This window comes from Lepisma saccharinum, chromosome 2 (genome assembly GCF_977018435.1).
Source record: "Lepisma saccharinum chromosome 2, izLepSacc3.1, whole genome shotgun sequence".
Lineage (NCBI taxonomy): Eukaryota > Metazoa > Arthropoda > Insecta > Zygentoma > Lepismatidae > Lepisma > Lepisma saccharinum.
In genome coordinates, this window is record NC_139230.1 from 13,273,244 (window position 1) to 13,299,179 (window position 25,936).

General features: G+C 37.3%; 1 protein-coding gene across 3 annotated transcripts in view; it reads right to left on the reverse strand.

The window, feature by feature from the left end:
* LOC145983915 (CAP-Gly domain-containing linker protein 4-like) overlaps nucleotides 1-12,203 on the reverse strand; it is a 147,296-nt gene extending 135,093 nt beyond the window's left edge. For 2 of the 3 annotated variants that reach the window (XM_083117049.1, XM_083117047.1), the window contains exon 1: nucleotides 12,039-12,203. The gene's annotated coding sequence lies outside the window, so the exon portion shown is untranslated. The remainder of the gene's footprint in view (nucleotides 1-12,038) is intronic. The other variant, XM_083117048.1, reaches the window with a different exon arrangement.
* Nucleotides 12,204-25,936: the final 13,733 nt, after the last annotated feature.

The window sequence follows — 25,936 nt, forward strand, 5'->3', positions numbered from 1 at the left end:
TTCGTCCCGAGATGGAGAGATCGACGTTCGGACCATGTTTGTATCACCCACCTACTTATCGCTAGCTCGCTAATCCCTTAATCCCTTACAGCTGCAGCGAGAGGGAGAGAGAGAAAAAAGAAACCTGTTCTTCCGATCTTCCACTTTCCTACGTAGAACACCAATATTTTACACACAAAAAATCCGATATCAACATAAAATCAACATGATTTCTTAAATTTAACATTGTATCTCAACAAATAACCAGAAGGATTTCCCAGGTTCCGGCACCATATAACGATAAAAGTTGTTTTTGGACTTTTGAGTCGCCATTTCGTTTACGCTAGAACATATTTTTGGTTTTACATTTCTAATTTACACTTTAAAACTGCTTAAGAAAACCCAAGGATTCTTTACTGTTTTTTATTACAAACTTCTAAAATGAACTAGCGGATAATAAATTTTTAATTTGCCCTGGAAAGTTGGAGGGCTTTGTTTTACATAGTTAAAACTAATACAAAAATTACCTCCAGTTGCCTTCGATTAGATTAATCTTAGGTTAGTAACGTGGATTAATAAACAGAAAATAAACACTTTAACCTCAATTAAAAGAATATGGTCGACCTACTTACGAAATTTACTCAGCGCTGCGCTTTCACTTTGACTGTAATCTACACTTCCGTTGTAAAAGTAAACATCTCGAGAGCTCTCGACACTAGGGGGAGGGGGGGAACACTATTGGCAGAAGCTCCTTGATGTCTTCTTTCCGCCGCTTCTTCTTTCCCTCGAAGATCTTCAATGTCTATCCCTCGAAGTAATTCACCGCCGCATTCATAGTTCAAAGGTCGAACTTGATATCAACGTCATCACCTCGATTAGCAATTCTCAGTTCACAACTACATGCTTGCAGTGTTCTTTTCACTTCTCACGCTACAAAAGTTGCCATGAGAAAACAGTTTGTATTTGAATAAAATTCCGCGCCCTCTTTTCCCAATCACGCGAACGTTCAAATGTCCAGAACACAGATCACTGTTAACTGTTCACTAGGCAAACAACATCTACAAAAACAGTCCACGAATATCTAACTGCAACATTCTGCCGATAGCACTATCAAATTCGCGAATTCTTCATACCCAGAGATCTCGACGCCAACTGCTGCATGTAAACTTCTGCAACCAACGCACGAAGCAACGCGGCCTTTCACTCATAGGATCTACAAACACTGCTGGAAAAACTTCACCACATTTTCCTTTGTCCCTTTACACAATGCATCATAAGGACAGTTCATTTTCCCTGAGGGGTGGTAATCCAACCTCCTTCTTCTCGGAAGAAATATTCAGTCCTCAAAATAATCGGTTATAAAATAACGGAGAAATTTGATCCCAAAGTATGGCCCACATAAGGAAAAACAGGTTGTATGAACACCCAAATATCTAAAGAACACATGACAAAGATCACACACAAACTTAACAAAAATGTTGAAAATTGCTATCAGCAACAAACCTAGTCCTCCTAACCTAATGACATAAAATTATCGGAGTGACTATCTTCACCAGGTAGTGAAGTTAGCTTTTTAGCTATTTTCACAAGATTTTAACCTGTTAATGTTTATGATCTACAACAGTAACCTTGACCCTCTGTTCCCCCTCAAGAAAGTGAATTATTTTGCATCAATTATGAAGATCTTGCTGTTTATGAGCATTTTCAGTAATTTTTAGCACTCTGAAATGGGTTCTACTCCAAAATAGCAGGTTTTTACTTATGCGAAATCAAATATATCAGTTATTTGTGTTTTTTGCATACTAGAACCAATTTTATATTATGTAATACACCGAAATCTGTCAATTAAAAAAAAAAAATCAACATGATTCTCAAGGGGGTACAGTGTGTCAACGGTTCCTCCACAACCTGACCTGGCCTGCTACAGGGATGTGTGCATTCTCTATTTGTTGATGTGTATCAACCTTATGGCAGTGTGCATTTATTTGTGTTTTCCCAACAAGCACTTTTTTTCTACACACCGTGGAATTGAAAAAATTCCACAAGGTGCTGGTACTTTTAATATGTCACATGATGCAAGTATGAAGGGGTATTAAGTTTCTAAATGCTTTCATTGTTAGGTTAGGCAGATCAGATTTAGGATTATTAGCACTAAAATTACGATAACAGTTACAATTGTTTTATGATTTCTCCTAGCACAAAAACTAATTATCGTAGAACTTTGAAAATCATTGTCACACGAAATTCGAACCTTCCTTAAAGTAATAGCACTGTTTGGACTCGAAAAGAAAGTTATTGATGTTGAAAAAAAAACTATTCTATTCTCCATCGACAAGCGACAATAAATATGGCAGAAGCATGGGAATGAATGTAGAAGTACATCGGAACCTTAGTAAAATGCATTTAGGGACTTTATTTTATTGCAAAGGGAACCAAACCTAACCTGCCTAACCTAACCACGAAAGCATATATTGAACAAAACCTTAAGTAATCATTAAAACTCCGCAGTATGTGTTAACAGACGTACATCAAAATCGAACCATGTAAAAATTGCATTCGTAGCATGATGAAATCGCAATAAAACAAAAGGATCTTGGGCCGAAAGTAGACCTATATGCTATTCTCACCACCTGGTAAAAATAGTCGCAGCCTAAAATTATAAACAACAATAAAAACAATAATTTCACTCCCATTCTGGTTTCATAAGTTTTCAGTCCTTCTTGTATGATTTACTCTATTTTATAATACATATATGAAACAATGTGCCTTCTCGGTCTTCTATACAGATTTAGCTAAATTAAAAACCCATCATCTCTTGCTTTATTCTTTAAATCTTTCATCTCGCCCGTCCTTGAATACTGTTCCCCAATTTGGGCAATGGCCTCAAAAATCAATCTCACCAGAATAGATTATCTTCTCAGTTTCTTTCTTGCAATTGTTCGCCATAGAATACCTTCCTTTTGACATGTATCCAAATCAGACACCATGGCTGCTCTGAATATTCATTCCTCATCCCTTCGTCGTGATCTAGTTGACGTGAAATTTTTATACAAGATAATAAATGGCAAAATCAGAACAGATCTTCTAATCAGTGAATTCACACTTAGGGTACCCCAAAAGCAAACGTGCAAAGTGCACCTTGTTATTGTTTTTATCATTTGTTATTTTTTGTTTCTACTTTTTGTTGTTTCAGTGTAAAATGGCCAAATAAGACTATCTGAAACTCTGAGTAAATAAATAAATAAATAGGCAATGTCCCATCTGCTGCAGCTGTGGAATGTACTGTTGGGTGCTACATTCACTTGTGAGAGATGACTCTTGGCCTGCTCTCCTTCACACTAAGATAGCACTCTAAGGAAACAGATATACCTTGTGTCAAAAAATTACCGGGAATTTGTAATTTAAAAGGCCCGCGCTAATTATCTTTTAAAAATCTTATTTTCCATAAGTTGGTAGCACTGTACTTAATTACTATGCCATACATAAGCGCGATCTGTCAACCAGTTTGTTTACAGCAGCTGGTTGAATCAGTCCACTTCAGTAGTGCATCATGATTTTTACAATGAACAAAATTATTGGACAAAGACTTTCCCTTAAATTTTATGTTGCGAATGGAATTTTGTGTGCAGACTCGCTAAAAATGTTAGAAAAGACCTATTCTGAATCAGTTTTATCAAAAACATGGGCTTACGAGTGGTACAAAGCGTTCAAGGAGGGCCGAGAGATCGTCGAAGACATGCCTTGTTCTGGACGACCTTCGACATCTTCAACCGATGAAAACATCAAAAAAGTGAAGGAAATTGTGCTCAATAATCGCCATTCCAGCTTAAGAGAGATAGCTAGTGACCTTAACATCTCTCACGAGTCTGTTTGTTTGATTTTGGTGGATATTTTGGCCATGCAACGTGTCGCCGCATGGCTTGTTCCAAAAGAGCTGAATTTTCTTCAAAAACAGTACCATGAGCAGGTCTCTTTAGACATGCTGGATCGTGCCAATTCTGATACCACATTCATGGAACACATCATAACTGGTGACGAGACATGGGTCTATGAGTTTGACATGCAAACAAGTCAACAGTCATCAGAATGGAGGACAAAAGACGAGCCAAAACCGAAAAAATCCACGTCAAAGTCACTCAAAAGTCAAGGTGATGCTCATAGTTTTCTTCAATATTCGTGGTTTGGTGCATCATGAATTCATTCCAGAAAGACAGACGGTCAATAAAGAATACTATTTGGCCGTATTGATGCATTTGCATGAGAAAATCTGTCAGAAACGGCCATATTTGTGGAAGAACAATTCGTGGATTTTACGCGACGATAATGCACTATTGCATAGAGCGACAGTTGTGACCGAATTTAAGGCCAAAAACACAATAAATACCATCGATAAACCACAGTATTCACCAGATCTGGCCCCGTGTGACTTCTTTATGTTCCAAAACTAAAACTGCCGCTCCGGGGTACCCGTTTTGACTCTATTGAAGCCATAAAGCAAAATTCGTGGAAGAAGATACAGGAAAGCACCTATAAAAAGTGTTTCCAAGAATGGAAAAAATGCTGGCATATGTGTGTTGCATCAAATGGGCCCTACTTTGAAGGCGACAAAATAAATATCGATGAATAAATGAAAATTGTGCGTTTTATTTAACAATTCCTGGTACTTGTTTGACAGAATATACTTTACTTCACAACGCATTTCTGTGGGTTAAAAACAACTGAAACTGTTCATAAAGAACATAATTGTCATAAATCATGCAAAATATTTAACTTCCTCAATGGGGTATTTTACCAATATGTTTTATACACAGAGGTCGAAGTTTATGTAGTTCAATTCTGAACTCACCAGTTCTAAATTCATTTCCAGTATGTTGATTAATAATAATGCTTAGTGTTGGTACAATGTTTAATTTAAAGCAGATGCATAATTTTGATGGAGTTTTATTACTCTAAAACTTGCAAAAATCATTAAACATTTGAAACCCTTACCTTTACCTAATATATTTTATTATTACTATCCTCAGGGGTTTGCAAATATGGGTAAATTTTCGGTATCCGAAAAACAGATTTCTTAAAATTTACGGGAGAAATTGCTTACCGAATGCAGTTTCTTTAGACTTGTAAAAGTTCGGGGAAATGTTTTCTCGCATCGTTCATTGAATTTTGCCAGTAAATCATGTATTTTTCGATATAAATATGTGACCGATGCACAAAAGCTCTTGCATCCATTTACTTCCATGTGGATGTAGCCTGTGTGTGATGACATAATCCGGGTCAGTGTTTACAAACATGCATTTAGGTTACTGGTCACACGTTTCAATATGTATGTTCATTGGAACGTGCGGTAAAAATTTACTATCCTTCGGACACCTATAACTTCTTAGTTTCGTCAATTTTTGACATTCGTACTTACCTATCTGCTTCGAGGAACATTCCTTAAGGTGTATTGACTTTTTTTTATCAAAGTAATTGCAATTTTTCACATTACGAGTACTTCTTTCTCTAAGTCTTTTCACTTACCTGAGACACAATATGGCGTGTACACCTTCCCATTTAATCGTGCGTCGTGCTTGTGTTTTGTCGATTTTCATTCATTATGCAGTGTTTCAACCTTCGGAACCCAAGAAATACCCGAGAACAAAGCTCATCTGATCAATTTTTTTTTTAACTTTTTCGCATTGTTTTACGAAGAAAATTGTAATGTTTCGTGGCGCTATCCGTGAATGGTTTTTGGGGCTATCCATCCCGTAATCGGTGGGAAATTTAAACTAAAAAATTACTTTCGTTTGAAATTTTTGAGTCCAAATTTTCCACCGATTTCGGGTCTGTCCCTGGGGTAATTGGCCTACTGCCCCCAACCCCTAACATGGCCCCGCCTACGCTCCACTCCAGCTTTCTCTATAGAGTACCTGTTAAAGGCATGTTGGAAATTGTCCGGAGTCACCTGCCCCCCAATGAGCCCCAAACTTTTAAATTTGAAGAAATCCGTTTCCAGGATACGGAAAACTTACCTGAATTTCACACAAAACACCTTCCCGATGTTAGACAATACTACAGGAACTTATTATGGTAAGTAGTTTCTTCTGTAGAAATGAAGAAATCTGTCCGAAGGATAGTAAACTAGTACTACAAAATCCACTGGATCTTCTACACCCGGTACGAATTTCACCATGCATCCACGACACATCATGTTTCTAACTTTCGATGCAAACACAGACAGTTCGAAACATTGGATACCCACTGAAAATGAACAAAGCATAATCACGACGCGTGATGATGTACGAAGGTGTACGCACCAAAGGCTATTGTCCGTCGGAGAATTAATTTTCAACAATGAACATGAATTTCCCCTATCATACATTCCCACATCACACAAAACACCTTTCCCGATGTTAGACAATACTACAGGAACTTATTAAGGTAAGTAGTTTCTTCTGTAGAAATGAAGAAGTCTGTCCGAACAATAGTAAACTAGTACTGAGCATGGTATTGTGAAAGAAGAAAAGGAATGTCTGAAATGTGGTAGCACATGTAAGCTGCACATTTCACATTCATGTAATACCAATTTCAACTGTTAGCCTAACCTAACTTCACCTAACCTAGCCGTGCATGTTTCGTGATGATGTATTATGAATGTTTGAGATTTTGCATTTTTAACATTCCTTTAACAGGGACTCCATAGAGAAAGCCGGGTAGCCGGAGCGGAGTGTAGCGGAATGGAGGCAGGGTCGTGGTAGTGATAGGTCAATCACACCCAGGGGCGGAGCCCAGAATCGGTGGGAAATTTGGACCCACAAATTTCGAACGAAAATAATTTTGAGTTGAAATTTCCCACCGATTCCAGGATCCGTCCCTGGGGTAATTGACCTACCGCCCACTACCGCGGCCCCGCCTCCACTCTGGCTTTCTCTATAGAGTCCGTGTTAAAGGCAAGTTAGAAATTGGTCGGAGTCACCTGGCCCCAAAATGAGCCCCAAACTTCAACTGCACATTCACTATTAGGAGACCAAAATTAGTAAGTATAACGAATTTCACATTGCCGACATTCCTCTTCACCGGTAAATAATGAGCAATTGTGCCGATCGCGGACCACTCAATTTCGCTTACGTTGCACTTTCTACACATAGTGGGGTGGAAACATTGCATAACGACTAGGGTGGTGAAACTGTGATGGGCACAGCTTGAGTCGCATCGTGGATCATGTGGGTATGCAGTGTTTCCAAACTTCGTAACCTTAAAATACTTGAATAGACCCACAAATCATTGATGGATAGCCCCACGAAACACTATGACAAGGTTAGGTTAGGTTTGGTTAGGCAAGCATAGTTAAAATTTTGTTCATAAAACAATGCGATACAGCTTTTAAAAAAAAATTACCTTCACTTCTTGCAAAACAACAGTGTGGTTGGAAACACTGACAGGAGGTTATGTCATGAAACGTAAGGAACATCCGGATGACAAATACAAGCAACAGTCATTCTGCGTCGGAGAAATATTTTTCTTCAAAAATACATGAATTCCCGGTCGAATAGATTCCATGATGGAAGAAAATACCTCCACAAACTTTCAGAATGCTACAGAAACTCATTTCCGTAAGTAGTTTCTTCTGTAAAAATGAAGAAATCCATTCGACGGAGATCGAACAGTTACCGAATATTTAATAACTGTCGGAACATTTGTGACAGTTGCTGCATGTGCACATATAATGGGAGAAGGTGGTACGAATATAGTTTGACTACATATTTCTAACCAAATGTTAAATCTAATACATCCAATCATTCCAGAACTACCTCCGCATAGGTTTTTCCTGGTTAATTTATTTAAACTTTACAAATTAAATTATTAAATGTACATGTGGACATAGTACCACTTATGAACAATATAGCAACTGCTAGGGGAACGAGTTTACAATACAGGACCACTCTCCAATTGCTATGATATTTCGCATACTCACTAATTGAGATCTCCTAATCACGAATCTGCATGTAATAATTGGCAGTCAAGTATGGAAATGTAGAGAAAAATGAAACAAACTATGTTTTCCTAAGGTAACGTAACCCTACCATAAGAACAGCAGCTCCACGGAAGATGCAATTTTCCAAACATGAAAAAATCAGCATGCAATACACCATTGCAAAACGTACTTAATCAAGCAAGTCCAAATTCCTAAGTAATAATTTTTTATTGTATTTATGCTAATGGAACCTCGAAAACAAGGTTGGAAAACTGTAGTGCGTGTCTCCAGCCATTCTTCCATGCTGAACATAATGTAACTGAGAACGCAACAGTGTAGCAATGCTGGATACAGCGTAACGAATAGGGTCTCACTTATGACACAACACTTGACCAACCTTGTGTTCTGATATCAAGGCAGAAAGCTTTTAAGTTTTAGTGTGTTTAGTTCTCTTAGCGTAAATAATTTTGGTAACAGATATAGCGAAAACACATTTCCTCAAATTTACAGGAGAAAAGACGGGAAAGTACTTACAGAATTGAGTTCCTGTGGACTTTTGGAAGCTGGGAATAGTGTTTTTTCCATTCGTGCAACTTATTCAGCCAGCAAATAATGTCATTTTCGACATTCAAGTATATCTGTTGCACGATAGTTTGTGCCACCATTACCGTCGACTACGTGAATCAAATGTTCCATGCGTTTGATTATGTAACCCAATGTCAGTGTAGCAACCATGCAGTATTTTTACAAGATGACGTGTGAGCAGGTTTTCTTTTCCAATTTAATTATCTATGTTTGCCTAACCTAACCCTCCGTGAATGGTTTGTGGATCAATTTTAGCCTAAAAACCATATTTTTTCAGTTAATAAATGTTAGTCTAGTAACCACGCGGTAGTTTTACAAAATGACGTGTGAGCGGTTTCTTTTTCCAATTCAATTTTCTATGTTTGCCTAACCTAACTGAACCTAACCTAACCTTCAGTGAATGGTTTGTGGATCAATTTTCGCTTAAAAACCTTTTGTGAATAGTTTGTGCAGCATTTATCGGTTCATAAGTTTGGTAACACTGCATATCAGCTGACAATAGACAACGTGAGTCAAGATTTGGCCGTCAATTAGCAACGACCAATAAATACTTATGTTAAAAAAAAATGCTTCTTTCATAGAAAAAAGTAATCCCATGTTGACAAATGTTCCGCTATGCATATGAGGAAGTACAAATTACATTAATTTGAAAATAAACGAGTTAAATGTGGTTTGGCTAGACTCTACTTTACGTCCTTATCTGCATGGTGATTGCTTCTTTGCGTTCGCGGTGCACGTTCGTGGTGCAGCAGGCAGCATCTCTTCAGGTACCTTTTTCTCTTTACACTTTCTGTTCATAAAAGCCCCACTAACAATTCACGGGGATGAGGTATGCCTACGAGGTTAGGTTAGGTTCCATTAGCACTCATTTCACACCTAAATTCACACCTAAATATGTGCTTCATCATCGAAAAAATTCCTCAGTACGTTCAATTATGCATATCCGGACAATATCGGTTTTTCTCGATTTACTCCTCCAGAAAATTTTTCCTCGCTTTGGGATTTACGCCATTGAATTCCTTATAAAATAAGCTTTCCAACGATATATGACACGTATTCCTCAGGAAAAGGACGTAGACTAGTCTCTTACCTGTGTTTTCGCTATATCTAACTAGTACCATAACTTTTTGTTGTACAGCATGTCCACACTAGAGGGATCGAGAAATAAATGCTCACCATTTAAAACCAGATAAGGATATTGCTGTATTTTTCAAATGACAGGAAAGGGAAACTCTCCGAGATTGAGCAACACTGTTTTCAGACAGCTACACGGTAGAGCATGCGCGTCAATAGCTTTTGTCTCAAAAGGAAGCCAGGCGCCATTCAGTAGTCGATCGCGCAGTGGAAAACATGTGGACACCGCAACAGAAAGTTCAGTGCGTGTTATGGCTAGCAGAAGAGAAATCTCTTACTCGGGTTCAATGCCGTGTTCGTCATACGTGGAATGTGGATCCACCTGGTCATAAAGCGATTCTCCAATGGGACAGAACACTCCGAGAAACAGGTTCTTTACTACCGCAAACATGCGAAAGTGTCTGTGAATGAGGCAACAATCGAACGTGTGAGAAAGGCATTTGCAAGGAGTCCAAGGAAGTCTATCCGAAGAGCTAGTTCCAAACTTCAAATTCCTAGATCCACTATTCACAAGGTCTTACACAAGCGACTCCATTTGACTGCCTACAAGATCGAGCTTCATCACCACATAAAGCCAAATGATCGTCTGCTTAGGGCACATTTTGCAGATGAAATGCTTCTGCGAATTGAAAATGACAACTCGTATCTGGACAAGATTGTTTTCTCGGATGGAGCAACCTTTCATTTATGCGGCAAAATCAATAGGCACAACTGCCGGATAAGGGGTTCAGAGATTCCACATGTTATTCAAGAACATGAGAGACACACGCCTAAAGTGAATGTCTGGTGTGGATTGACGAGGAACTCTGTCATTGGACCATTCTTCTTCTTAGAGGCTACAGTCACAGGACATGTGTACCTGGACATGTTGCAGAACTTCGCCCTAGACCAATTTCCCCTAGGATCGATTTTCCAGTAAGATGGAGCACCAGCCCATTATCATCGACAGGTGCGTGACTTCTTGGATGAATGTTTCCCCGATATGGGGATCAGAAGAGAAGGACCCCTTGCCTGGCCACCCAGGTCACCCGATTTGACCCCTTGGATTTTTTTTCTGGGGATATGTTAAGGACGTTGTTTATCAAGGAGACAGACCAAGAAATTTGCAGGAACTGAGGGGCCGCATCACAAATGCAGTAGCGCTTGTGACTCCCCAAATGCTAGAAAACACTTGGCGGGAAGTTGAATACCGTTTAGATGTGTGCAGAGCCACCAAAGGTGCACATATCGAGTTGCATTGAACATCATCTGAAACTCTGTGAGTTTTGTATCAAGTAAAAGTAAAAGTTTATGTTACCAATACATTCTGTTTGGTAAGAGTCTAGTTTAAGTTTATGTCCTTTTCCTAAGGAATATGTGTCATATATGGTTGGAAAGGTTATTTTATAAGGAATTCAACAAAGTAAATCCCAAGGCGAGGAAAAATTTCCTGGAGGAGAAAATCGAGAAAAAACTATGTTTTCAGGATATGCGTGATTGAACGTACTGAGGGCATTTTTCGATGATCAAGCACATATTTAGGGGTGAAATGAGTGCTAATGGAACCTAACCTAACCTCATATGCATACCTCGTTCCCGTGAATGCTTAGTGACAGAAAGTGTAAAAAGAAAAACTTACTTACCCTACGGATGCCGGAGTGCCGGCTGTCTGCTAGCATGGTTTTGGCGGTTTTGTAAAAACTTGCTTACCCTACGGATGACGGCTGTCTGCTAGCACGGTTTTGTAAACGGGCAAGAAGGAGTGTGCAAGAAGGACGTATACTAGACTCTAGCCTTCTGTTCACTAGAAATTATCAATTATTTCTCGATCCCTCTATGCTAATGGAACCTAACCTAAAAGGCCTAACCTAACCTTGTAGGCATTCCTCGTGTGATGTCGGAACACAAGGTAGGAAAACTGTTGTGCGACAAGAAATGCAAAAGAATCATGGTTGTCAATTGCTATGTATGGAGAATATCGTGGTATTTAACAAGGTTATTATACAACTTCTACAAGTTATTTTACAATTTCCATACTTGACCGTCAATTACTAGATGCAGATTCGTGATTAGGATGTCTCAATTAGTGAGTTTGCGAAATTTCATAGAAATTGGAGATTGGTCCGGTATTGTAAACTAATGCCCTGCTAGGAAACAACAAACACAGGCAAAATATACATACGAATCCCATGCATATTTTACAATTTCTATAACTTACAAATACTAGAAAATTGGCACTAATGTAGTCAACAACGTCAGGTCCTAGCTGTAGATATTTATCCAGGTAATGTAACCTTCTCTAATTGTAACACATAGCTGTGTTACGGTATTTTGTCTTACATATGTGTTCCCATACATGAAAATTTACATTTACAGAATAAACCTATAATGGCGTCTCAATATTCACCTAGGAAATATATCTCAGAAGAGCCAAACTGAATTGAGAAGCACGTACTTAAAAAGAAGAAAAGTACATTCCACTATTTTTAAAAATAATAAATCAACACGCACGCAAACGAGAAACATAAAACAGTAATAAGCATAAACAGCATTCGCAGTGCAACAGGTGTCATTCTTGCAGAACCTAATATATATAATACAATTCCCTAGTTACACGGAAAAGTAAATAATGATTATGTACTAATGTGGAAAATTTCGTCATTTATGGCTGAAAAAAGACGTTATACAAATTTAGTTTTATTGATAAAAACAAAAGTCCAGTTGTTAATACACAAGTACAGATGATGACATCACGATGTATATATTACCTTCATACCATAACTTGAAGCAACGTGTAGCATGCCACTAGTGAATAATCACGTCGCATGAAAAAATTGTTAATAAATAAAAATAAAATAATAATATAATTTTCTTCCTCTATTACTTCATTTTCTTCCTACTAGTCCTTCACCTAATTCAGAGACAACAGCCGCTGCTGGTGTGCTCCAAAATATTTCAACAGATGTGGCGTAGCCAAGGCGTGTTGGTAACGGTCATAACCCACCTTTGGTGCAGAATCTTTAGATAAAGAACCTCAAAGGCAGGAAAAGATGGCAAAATAAGAAATATTTGAAGCATATTCTACCATTTTTTCTCAGCATTTGCCACTTCGTCGTCGAAATGTTTAAAGCGAATGCCACATACTTGATTCGAATCAAATCAATAATTTGATTTCTTTTAACAAAGCTGTCAGCTTAGATAGCATTCACATTTGAAATATATATATATATATATATATATATATATATATATCCTATATAAGAAACAAACATACATTTACATGAACGATCGCAGAATTCTTCTCAGGAAGAGGTAAGCAAGTTATTGTTTCCGGGAGAGGCAAACCAGGGACATTTTCCTCCATAAAAGTGTTGTTCCCTCAAAAAACACTGCATAAATTTAAAGTTATCATGATCCATCGAGCCCTCGCAATAATCAACACATTTATTATTAGCTGTGAATAAAATTAAATAAATAATACAGTGGAATATATAATTTTTTGGCGAATTTCATTTTCCAGGGGGGCCGAGAGCCCTTGCTCCACCATCTGGGCGTCCATGATATTTATTTTTCTATATAAAGAATATTTCGACTTACCTATTGGTTAGCACAGCGCGGTAAGGCGCCAGAAGTCCCGGGTTCGAATGCCAGCCTGGCTAGTGTCCCTTCAACAGTTTCATTATCTTCGCGATTAGCCAAAGAGGCAGAAAAACGAAGTAAAAAAAAAAACAAAAAACAAATCAAACAATCGCCTTGCATGTTGCTACTGAATCAAAACGCACAATAAGTTCGAAAAATTTAAACAACTCGTGATATTCCGCTTTGCTCATTTTCTTTAGGCGGATCATTGTAAGGACAGACCTTGTATGGGTATACAAACGAACAGACCTTAACATTCGTGATCATCTATGCTCCGACCTTTATGTTCGATTCTGAACGATAATTAGCCTCATTAAGGAGTTGGTGTTTTCCTGTAGCTTCTCCGTGCATTGTAAGTGTTAGATATTATATATTATCCATTAATCATATTAATATTATATTCTATTAAAATATGATATGAGATGTACAGAAAATAATAATAATTAGGCTATATTTCATATTGAAAAGCTGCAACTTTTAAGTTACAATTCAGGCGAGAAGATGGCTAACATTGATTTTACAAACGTTTATAATATGAAGTGTAAAAATATATTACATATAAAAAATATATAAATATGAAAGAATGTTAAGTGAGACATTAAAGTAGGCCTGCTCGCATAATATTGAGTATTCCTTTCCCGATGTTTTTCAAATTCGTCTGAACGTATATCCCATAATGTGCTGAGCTTGTTAGCATTGAAATGAGATAGCGCTTGTTAGCACTGAAATAACGCTTTATAATTATAGGTGCTGAAATTTGTTAATCGTATGGTATGAGTTCTGACAATTGTACCCCATCCATTATTATGTGCCCTGTATTGGTAAAAGAGAAATAGGACAATCCTAGCTTGAAATTTTATGTACCTCACTCAACGGATTTATCACTGCTGACTTGAAAGTGAACATAATTTGTGCATGCGTGTTAATAAAGATGATTTTTCTGAAGTTTTAAGAGAATCGAACTTGGATCAAAAGTGTCACTGATCCACAACAGGGAATGTGATGTGGGTTATTGTCCCTCCCAACTGCCTAAATCAGGCTTTTGCAAATGTAATGATGCTTAAGGATCAGAGTTTGTGTGATGATTTTCCTTTCACTTTAAGAAGATAACTAATTAGAAAATAGTCGAAATGGTTCTATTATGTAAAAGTTTTGGCTATCTATTAAAGAAATCAAATAGAGTTCATACTTATATATTTGTGTGGAATTCTTGCTTTACTTTTACTATGCATATGTTGTTATTGGTGGAGATCTATTAATGGTCTCTTGAAAGAGAAAGCATAAAACACTCACAAACACATACAGAGGCAAATATTATCCTTTGCTTTTGCAACTAATTGCTTATCTATGTTGTTATAACAAGAACTCTCCCCTCAGGAAATTTTCTGTGGAAGGTTAGGACAAGATTTTTCATTTTACCTTTCTCCTATGTGTTCACATGCTGCTAAGTGTGCAAAAAAGATACCTCTCCTGGAAACATTTCAACAGTCAGGTTGAATCCAGACTCGAGCTACGTTTACTCATTTCTATGCTGTCACACACTATGCTGATCCTTTTCAGGAGCACTTGCAAACTGTAATATCAGTCCTTCTTAGTTTTGGACTTTTAACCACTGTGTTAATTTTAAAATACCAACATTTTGGAGGCTGAATCTGCCTCCATCTTCAGGGTAGTGTGTAATCTACTAAATCATATGGTGTTTATATGGAGAGTGAGAATAAATTGTTGCCCTGGAGGATTATTTATTTTCTGTGGGAGGTTAGGACAAGATTTTTTATTTTGCCTTTCCCCCATGTGTTCACATGCTGCTCAGGGTGCAATCCTCCACAGGATTTATTCTCTATATATATAGACACCATATGATTTAGTAGATTACATGCTACCCTGAAGACGGATGTTGGTATTTTCAAATTAACACAGTGGTAAAAAGTCCAAAACCGAGAATGAATGAATCAACACTTATCAGCTACAAAGAAGAATGTAATGTCAGTGTCTATTGGCATCACCAGGAAATTTTGATGGAACATCAGGTCATTCATAATTGTTGCAATAATATAATGAATAATCATTGTTATATTGATTGATTTAGTTTATTTTACTTCGCGTTTTGTGCCTCTTGGCTAATTTGTGAAGATGGGGATGAGTGATGAAATTGATGAATGGACATTCACAAACAACCAAGACCAAGTGGGATTCAAACCTGGGACGTTCACGTTGCAGTGCAATATGCTAATCACTCGGCCACAGAGTCCGACTAATCAGTTATAAAAATAGTATTATTACTATAATTATATATTTGGGAAAAACTCTTCTACATGTTTCCAAAACACACCTAAAGTCATACTATTCTTACATGCACCTCTACAATCAACATTTTCAGGTATTTGACCGTACTTTCAAATCCTTGTAATTTTCATGTTCAGCATGTTTATTTACAAAGACATCTTATCATGTTTAATGAAGAGCAAAAGTTAATGTATGGGGAGCCCTATTTTTTATAGTAGTCTGCCTCACACCTAAATTTAAAAAAATAAAATAAAAAGAAACCTCTCTCAAAGTAATGGTGCAAACATCCTGGCCCCTGGTAGTCATTCTAATTATGGATATTTCTTTCTTTCACTTCAGGTGGATATGGCTGAGACAACCCAGAACTACAATCTATGCATCCTAGAGAAGAGACGAATGATGGCATTGATGGAGCGCCTGAGTGAAGAGATGAGTCGAGCTGTTGACGCTGAGACCCATGCTCAGCTCCTCGACAGATTGAAGGCAGTGATTGTCGAGTACAATCGTAATGAGCAACTGATTGCAGTGATGAAGTCCAACAGAAGATAAATTCATGTTGTGTTGGGCAGCAGCTAAGTGCTAAGTGACCAGTTGTTTTAAGTGTTTTGTGTTAATGTTTGATACTAATTCGTGTTTCGTATTCTTCTCTTGTGGTCAAGTTTCAAGTGTTATTCTATCTTAAACAAACTCTATTCTTACATTATGACTTTCTTTTTAGGCTATGCAACATAAGGCAATTTTGTTTCAACTGGAGTCTTTGTTATTTAATAATGCACCTGTCAGTCAAAATTAGAAACAGGAAGAATTATTTCAAATAATCGATAATCACACAAGGTTTGTTTTCTGTTTTTGGTTGAATATTATTAAAGAGTTTTTCATTATGTAATTTTTCTTCATGTTCTTGTTTGTGAATACAGGTACATTTTGAATTAAAATGTGAATGTCAGGAATTTCTCTCACTTGTGCATTAACCATCCCTGACATTATATGACGGGGTCTCCTCAAAGCAGAGAAATCTGCCGAGGGATTTCTCGAGGATCTGAGTAAATTTGTCTCCATGTATTAGTTAGTAGGCAGACATAGATAGGACTTCCTGTGCGCCCCCCCCTTCCCCAAAACATATAAGAAAAACTTTTTGAATGAACTATTATCTCAAAGAGTACATGTAGAGTGCAGTGGCATGGAACAGAGGGAACAGGCTGTTGTTCCCTCCTACTTATCACCTATAGAAGCTATTTAAATTATCTATATTAACATAATAAGAACACTTCTTTCTCCCGAAATCAACATGCCTAAGAAAAAATTTCACATAAACAACTGGAAAAATCTTCTACAGTCTAAGTGCTTTGGCTAAACGCTGCAAAATATCTTCAGAGGGAACAGCTCGTGTCCACCTGTTCCACTTCCCAGCCCCAGGACCAGACGCATGCAGTGGCAGGACAAGAAAGCGAATGTTGCGAGCGTAGGGTTGTGAATGTTGTATGATTGACAGGCTGAAGACAAAAGCTTTTAGTTCATTGAACTTTACAGAAAATACAGCAAACTAACACCTATCCTAACCAAATTAAAAACAAAAACAAAATCGTACACAAGGCATTTTCAAACAAGTTACAACAACTATGCAAATGATTAACTGGATACTCTTCCAGTGACAAATTATTGTTGTCCTTGTTTGTTCCCGAGAAGGGAGTTTGGAACAGTTCAGGTTTAGTCACAATTTCTACAAATCTAGTGGACGTCATGAAAAAACTCAGCCATCTGAATGTCATTTTTGCATTGAGGACGTTTGAATTACAAGAATGCTCAACTCCACAAAAAAGTCAACTTAAACTAAACTTAAACAGGTTTGGACAAAACATTTTTTCTCTGATCACTCATAAATTGCTTTTATTATTTTTTCTTTGTTGCGCATCAACAATTTTGTTTTTAATGTTTTCTTTATATTATATCATATTTGCTTTACCATTTTTTTTGTCATAATTTTAACGTGCTTCATGTATGTTACTTCTGACAATTTGTAACATATGTATCGTATGTTTATTTGGTCAGGGGTGCCCACAGGGGGGGGGGGGATTATGGTGCAGGTTGCACCATCGAGATTTGGGGGGGGGGGATTTTCCTTCAAATAATATCAAATTCAACATTTATATCTTTTTCCAAAATATATGTAAAGCAAACCTGTAAGGAAATGGATGTAAAGATTTTCTTGCTCGCTACTAGGATGAGTGTTTGGCACTTTAATGAGGTGAATGTGAAGTTTATATACTATAGCTGCATTACAAGACAAGCTACATTCTCGATTATGATGAACGATTTTAGGGGTGGTCTTGAGTGATGGGCACCCCTGTTTAGGAAGGAGGGGCAGATCAAGTATAGTGTTCAGTAAAGCTAAGAAAAAACTTACTTTCGGTAGACACGCTGTCGAAATAAAATACGTTGTGAGTATTACGATATGGTTTGAGGGCGCAAATGATATGATTTGGGGGGGGGATGCGCCATTGTCCTTGGTGTGATGGGCACCCCTGTATTTAGTTCATTTCAATAAGGGTTGAATTTTACTTGGTCTACTGTATTTACGAGGGGTATGGGAGGGGGCAAGTGCAGGTCACCTGCTCCGCTGCCTGATTTAGCACCTCATGCCACTGGTAGAGTGAATATTGTAAGTTTAAATTAAAACTGATGCAACCCCTCCTTAAAATTGCCACTTTTGAGACTGGGAAGTTCTAATAATACAAAATATCTTATTTTGCATGCCACTTCCCTAGAAAGCAGCTATTTACTATTCACCTTTCCAATTCCAGCCCCTCCCCCCCAAAAAAAAATCTGCATAGTGAACCTTTAAGAACATAGATATGCTGTAGTTGAGATTAATTCCTGTAGGAAAACAGCGACCTCCATTGGCTAGCAAATGTACTAGGGTGAAAATTTGGTTCATTAGCTGCTGATTGAGACCAAAATGAGCGCAATAGGTCAAAAAGTTGTGACTTCGTAGCAATTAAAAGACAAACATGTTCATGGATCCCTCCAAGAATCATTAAAATGAAACAAAAAAATTACAAACCACAAAATTTTTATTCAGAATCAGCCATATCGAGTAGACATACATCTTTTTCAAAATAGGCACCATTGACAGCTAAGCAAGTGTCCATACGCTCCTGCCACATTGTGAATGTCTTTGAAAATTTATTGTCAGGTAGCGAATTGAAGAAAACTTGCGCAGCGGTGATCACTTCTTTGCTAGTCATGAAATGACCACCACGTAAAGCGGCCTTTAAAAGTGGAAATAGCCAAAAGTCGCAGGGTGCCAGGTCTGGGCTGTATGCTGGATATGGGAATATTTTTGAATGAAATTGCTGCAACAGTATTCACTAGCCTTCTCATTAATCACGGATGGTATTTGTCCAGGATGAGGAAGCAAAGCGCCTGATTCGCACCCATCTTCAAACAACTTGTGCCATCGGTACACTGTGGCTATACTCAGTCTGTCTTGATCAGCATATGCCTGTTGAAACATTGCATATGTTTCTGCAGCACTTTTCCCTAATCGCCAACAAAATTGTATGGCATGTCGCTGTTCATCTTGAATACTCATCGCGAAAAGCAATGTTATGCACAAAAACCTGGAGAGGTAAATGAAACACGTTCCACGTAAATCAACACAGCTGCTCACTAACGTGGTTTCACAACATGTGACAACTTGCTACGAAAACAGAATGAGTCATCTTACACAACGCGACTAGTGCCGAAACCATAGGCAGTGTTGCCAAGCCAGGAAAAAATCTGTCTCACCTTCTCTGAGACAGCCTTTGTATAATTAAGCCCATTTGAAAGATTTGTTTTCAGACTACTTTACACACAGATCCAAAGCACTGAAACTCAAACATGGAACCCAAGAGCAGCTTGGAAATTACATCACACAGAGAGATTGAACTAGCCTAGGTTCTAGACATAGGGAGTTACGTGGTTGAAGTACTTGGTATTGCAAACACAAATTGTACACATGCATTTTGTACCTCCTGCGGAGATACTGCAAAATAACTGTTCACATTAATGTAAACTAAGTCACAGCAGTCCATACACGAGAAAACTATTGACTGAGCATTTTCTTGATTACTTGTGGTTACATACATATTCATGAAACCATACATGCGATGTAGAACTGCACAAGATTGTTTACAAATGGCATTCATGTGATTTTCTAATTTGGGTTTTGATGTTTGATGGAGCATGGAATTGGTTTTCTCTTGGCCATAAAAAAGTTGGTTTGAGCCAAGAATGCATTTGGTTTTCCCTGCATATACACATAATCCAATTGCCTATGATCCATGTCAGATATTCATAAAGCCAGAGTTTATCACTAATTTGGCAGAATTTATTCCTGTTTTGAGGGAAAATCTGAAACACTGAACATTATCAGGACAAGCAAAGAAGTGTTATATCCACCACTAAACATCTTTATTTTAAATAAAGGAAACAATTTTCACAATATTAATTAAAATGATGTAGAGAAACTTAAATTTTATCTCTAACCTTTCTAATGAATCCTGAAGAGCTCTACATGCACAAAAAATATTAGCAACTGGTAAAGTTACCACACTTGTCATGATCAACACACAGATAGAAAATGTACGTGCAGCAGAAAAATATTACAATGCAATGAAATTTCAACCCTTTGGGACCAGAGGGTCGTTCTCTTGGGGACAAGACAAGCTCAAACATCATAAAACACAACTTGTTGGGGAAGGGAAAAAGCGTGAGGTGATAAGACTAGCTAGAATAGTCAAAGGCCCATGCTTTGTATTTTAATATACTCTTTTAGGTAGTTTGTGTGTTTTTAACTAAAGCTTCACCCCCCCCCCCAAAAAAAAATATTATGATTTGTTGTCAACACTCGACTTAAATAAAGTCTTCCAATATGGAAAATATATTTGAAAAAGAAGTGTTTTTTTTATTGAACAAATATGGTACAAAATGTTTAGAATATCTATAATAAATATGTGTTATAAAATATTACAATAAAGCTGAAAATTTTCAATCCATATTAAATACATGAATCTGTCAATGCAAGATCACTTAAAAATGCAGGCAACCATCACTCACACTAAATACAAAAATGAGATTCAATACCTTAAACTCATCTTTCAGTTGGAACATAAAATGATTTCTGAAGTCAAGTAACACTGTAACATGTTGGATATTAGAGAAAACAACTTTATTTAGAGTCACACTAATGCCAAAATGAATGGAACAGTTGAAATACTGAATAGGTTCCTAGGTAATGCACGAAAACATGTACAATGGTGTGCCTATGACAGATATGGGATACATGAAGTTTGGCTTAGCACTCACAGTACATGATTTCATTGTTCAAACACAATTCAAGGCACAGTTTACGCATTGATTTATGTTCATTTGTTTCAGTTCTGATTGTGAACTTGATTTCAATCACAATAACAATTTACCAAGAACCAAAGTTGGCTTGTGGCAATTGTATATGCATCTGGAAATGAATATAATGTTCCAAATTTAACACCATGCATATAAAAACAGAGGATGCTAGTTTTATATTTCACATGCCATGTTTGTTCAAAATCACAAAATATTATACACATACATTAGAGCAGCAGTGATCCTTTACATGGAAGATAAGAAGTAAGACAATGAGGAGGAGGATTATACTAAAATACCAAAGCACACAATGAAAAATTACTACACATTTGTCATGCTTTTATACAGAGTGTCATTACATTCTGATCACATGTTAACTGGTTCCATTTGTTCAGACGAGATTGAGATGTTCAGGAGAAACAGTCAAATTAAAGTTTCTCATAACACTCTCTTGCTTTAATTAACCTTCCCACACACATTGTGACCAAAAATATATGTATTATATGTGAATGAATGATCATATATATTCTGTACTTTTTAATGTTTTAGTAACATTTGATTCAATTTGACATGATTTTAGTAACGTGATTATAATCTAATTGTCCCACAACCTTGGCCATGCAGGCTCCGGCTACGGGACGCATGCAGGTTCATGTCTCCTGGGGAAAGCGTAAACACTATTCTCTTGAGATTTCAGCCTGTGTGTCAGACTGGTGGCCACCCACCATCATGAGAAAATTGGGGAGCTATGAATGAGTAGCATGGCCATGTCACGGAAACCTTCAAAAATGACAGGGGGTTTGTAGTGCTGACCAAACGTCACCCCTTAACTGGTTGGATGATTTCCCACCTCAGATCAGGTGAGAGTGAGGCTGGCAGTCGGTAGAGCCCAGGCCCTCAATGGGCTGTTGTGCCACGGATTATTATTATTACAACATAATATACTTTATAAGCAAATGATAATACAGCAGCCAGAGTGCTTAAAAAAGAACTCAAAGATGTAACCTCTAACAGACTTTCTCTATTTACCAGACCTCGTCTTTCAATAGCTTCTCAATGCTGGACCATTCCATGTGAAATCCAACAATGTAGAGGTGCTTAGCAACCTCACATATTTTGATTCATTTGAAATTTGGCATACTGGAAAGGCAGGAAAATATGCAAAATTGCAGATCCACATCTTTTGTACTTCCAAAATCCAAAATGCGATTTTGACAATTTTTTCAATATCTTGTTGACTTTAGATTGCAATATTTCAGCAATCAAAACCTCTATTGAAGTGATTTAGATGGCATTGAATAGTTCTTGAAGAGCTCTTTCACACAATATATTACATGCTTATGTCTGGGTAAAATAAAAAGACATCGTAAAGAAAATTTTGGCAGGTTTTTTTTTTCTCTCCATAATTTCCTACCTCAGGTCACCCTTCCAGTACGTCAAATTTCAAATGAATCAAAAAATGTAAGGTTGAGGAGAATCTTTTGAACCCTGCTACTAACACTGCCCACATGCTACATAATAAACTGGTGTTACTGCTTACATTAATCAAATATTCTCATCAAGAATCAAATCCAGAATTTAACAACATGGCAATTACAATTTTGTTCCAACACAGGATGAAATATGCGATGCGATTTTGACAATTTTTTCAATATCTTGTTAACTTTAGATTGCAATATTTCAGGAATCAAAACATCTATTAAAGTGATTTAGATGGCATTGAAAAGGTCTTGAAGAGCTCTTTCACACAATATATTATTTGTTTTATGCAATATTAAAATTATAATATATTGAACATCTATTTTTATTTATTTACCTGAACACATGGTTGGTTTTCTCAAAAATTTGCACATGAAACAATTGTGCAATTTTCTTCCAGCTCTTCCATAAAAAAATGAAATTATTACAACTAAAATACCATTATGCTTACACTGTTATGTGAATATTTACATACATGTTTTACATTAATTTGTATTATTCTCCCCCACAGATCGTGAAATATGTGCCTTAAATTCTTCAATCCATTCAAATACAATAAGCAATAAATAAATTTGATCGTAGTTATTATGAAACAGGAAGCTAAATAACTAACTGTTTCTGTACCAAAATAGTATTATATTTGACAATATATTTCAGATATAAAGTCAAGTTTCAACATCATACAAATCTGCATATAGAGTATGAAAATTTCCAACTATATATAGAGTTTGGTTTGGTTTGAGTTGATGTATTAACTTCACTTTATGCACAGTAAGGCTAATCAGGACTGGACCTACAGTTTAAAGTGGGATCCGAACCACTTGTGCCTCCACCGGGTATCGAACCAACTATATATAGAATATATACAATGTGCTTTATATGAATACCTAAATTCTCAACAAGATTTAATATTCTAGCCTTCAAGAATAGTGTATGGTCCAAGGTAAAAAAAAATCCATTAAAATTTTAGTGTTAAATTACCCTTTAAAATTGTACAGACCAGTCCTCATTAATACTGAATAAATGTAGTGTTTACATGTATGTGTGTGTTAGTGTGTATACACACACATCTCTCCCTCTAATGCCCACCCATATTACCACAGTCACAACTGTGTTTAGGATATACATCTGCCTGCATCAGATATATTATCTGAGCTCTGCTGTGAATTCAGTCAATCCTTGGGTTGGTTCCTATCCATGACTAAAAAGACAAGAGATAAAAACATATGTATTAAAATCATCATTGTAACAACTGTAGATGTAATAAATGTAATAGGTGTAATTAAGAGCATATTCAAACTGTGAACTATATTGGAGGTGTGTGTGTGTGTGTGTGTGTGTGTGTGTGTGTATAAATCACTGTGGTAATATAAAAAGATAGTTTGAAAAGTAGAGTAAACAAAGCAGAAATTGTAGCACCATAATCAGGCGCGGTTGGCTGTATAGCGCAAATGTGCAGTGAACCCCCAGTAATATACAAAATAAACAATAACTGAGAAGTTCATAAGCGTAGAGTGGCAAATTCTCTTAGTGAGAAGGAGAAACCGCGGGCCAGAGCCACTCAGCTCCCCTCTAGTTCCGTTTCGTGCAAAGCCTCCGCTGAACCTCCGCAAGCCAACCCCTACCATGCTAAAAGCTTAGGACGGCTAGCAGAAGCTCGACGCGTACTTATGGTGAAAATACATGCAGTCTGAGACTGGAGGAAGGCCGTCTCGTCAAAACGGACATGCGCAGTTCGTAGGATCACCAGCGAACTGGAGTGAATCACGCTCTTCTCTCTTCCAGTGTTGCACTATGTGTTTCAATTTGAATTCATTTGGCATTCTCTTTGTATTTTTATATTTTACAAGACTTATTAGATTAATGAAGAGGGTGTAATACAAATGTCGAGGTAACACCGAACGAAAGCTAGAAGTAAAGATGATGGGACAAATAAGATAAATATGATAGAAAACAACTTGCCTACACATTCAGAGTTTTCATCTTTAAGATGGAAACACTTCAGGTGGAAGGAGCCGAAAAGTCAAAAATAGCGCGAGGGCGAGTGGTCGTTTATCGGACAAGACTTAAACAACCTTTTGGTCTTCTTACGTCAGACTAAATGCTTTCGTTGACATGTAAGGCTTTTTAGGTTTAGTTGTCTTACAAGATAAACACTCAATTTTCGGGGCTTACCGTGCTTGACCAAAAATGTAATATTTGCTATTTATTCAAGCCTAACCTAACAATGAAGGCATTTTGCACTTACGTCAGAAGACGACCAAAAAGTTGTTTGGATTTCGTGCGATCAGTTATACTCTAGCGCGAGAGGGTGTTCGAAGGGACGCGCGCATTTAACTTTGTTACGTGTCATTGTCTCCATACTTGTTAGTTTGTTTTGAAGTGCATGGCTGGTGATTGAAATATATATGGCATAGTGATACGTTGAGTGAAGTGAGGTGGATTGTGTATTGGAAGGAGTGTAGTTGTTGCTGTGCGAGAAGTTAACATATTGCATAGAATAGAATCTAATCGCTTTGATTTAGCGATATACTTTCGAATAGTTATATAAGAATTATCTTGTAATCAAGGGGTCTTGGGTTCGATTACTGATACATACTCATTTTAGCAGGCAGAGATTTGTATTTTTTAACTGTAGGTTCAGGATCCAGTTTCAATAATATAGTCTATTTGACAGTGGTGGGACCAGAAAAGAGTTGGCAAGAGTGGAAGAGGCAAAATTGAGGCGAGAATATTTTCTGAATTCTGAGATATCCCTAAATACAATACCATACGAAAATCTTAAATTAAAATGATAGCCCCCTACACACACACTCCTTGGTGCTGTCACTGTTATCGGAACATAAAGCAAATTAACTTTGTCAGTAATCTACCGGCCAAAATTTGATAATTTTCCCAGTACTATCTCTACGAACAAAAGTGTGTAGTGTCTCAAAAGGTTTAGATAAGTCCACTTTGCATAATTTTGGTGAATCCCCAGGAAAATTATGCACGAGCCGCGCCTGACCATAATCGAAATTGATGCATGGTTGATAAGTTTGATCCTTCAAATGAGCGCTTGCAGGAAGTAGTTCACTATAGGTCTCTGCGAAGACAGCGACGGCTCAGATTTCTCGACATATAAACTGGCAAACGTGAATGGGTACGTAAAGCACTGGTACATACCCAGATACCAGCATGATGAACTGTGTCTAGGATGCAAAGCCAAGAAAGATGGGAGGATGAATACACAACACATCCGTAAACCAGCTTCAACCTGATAAGTGAACAGTACAGGCAGAGCAGTACGAGGGTCACTATTTATATTTTGAGCCTAACAATGAAAAAACAGGAATTTGGCATTGAAAACTGCTTTATTGTTTTTCGAAGTATTCTCCTTTATGGTCAATACACTTTTGCATTTGTTCGAACCATTTGTCAAAGCAGTTTTCCCAATCTTCTTGAGACACCTCCATAATATGGTTTTTGAACGCATCAACTGCATCTTCCGCCGACGAAAATCATTGTCCACGC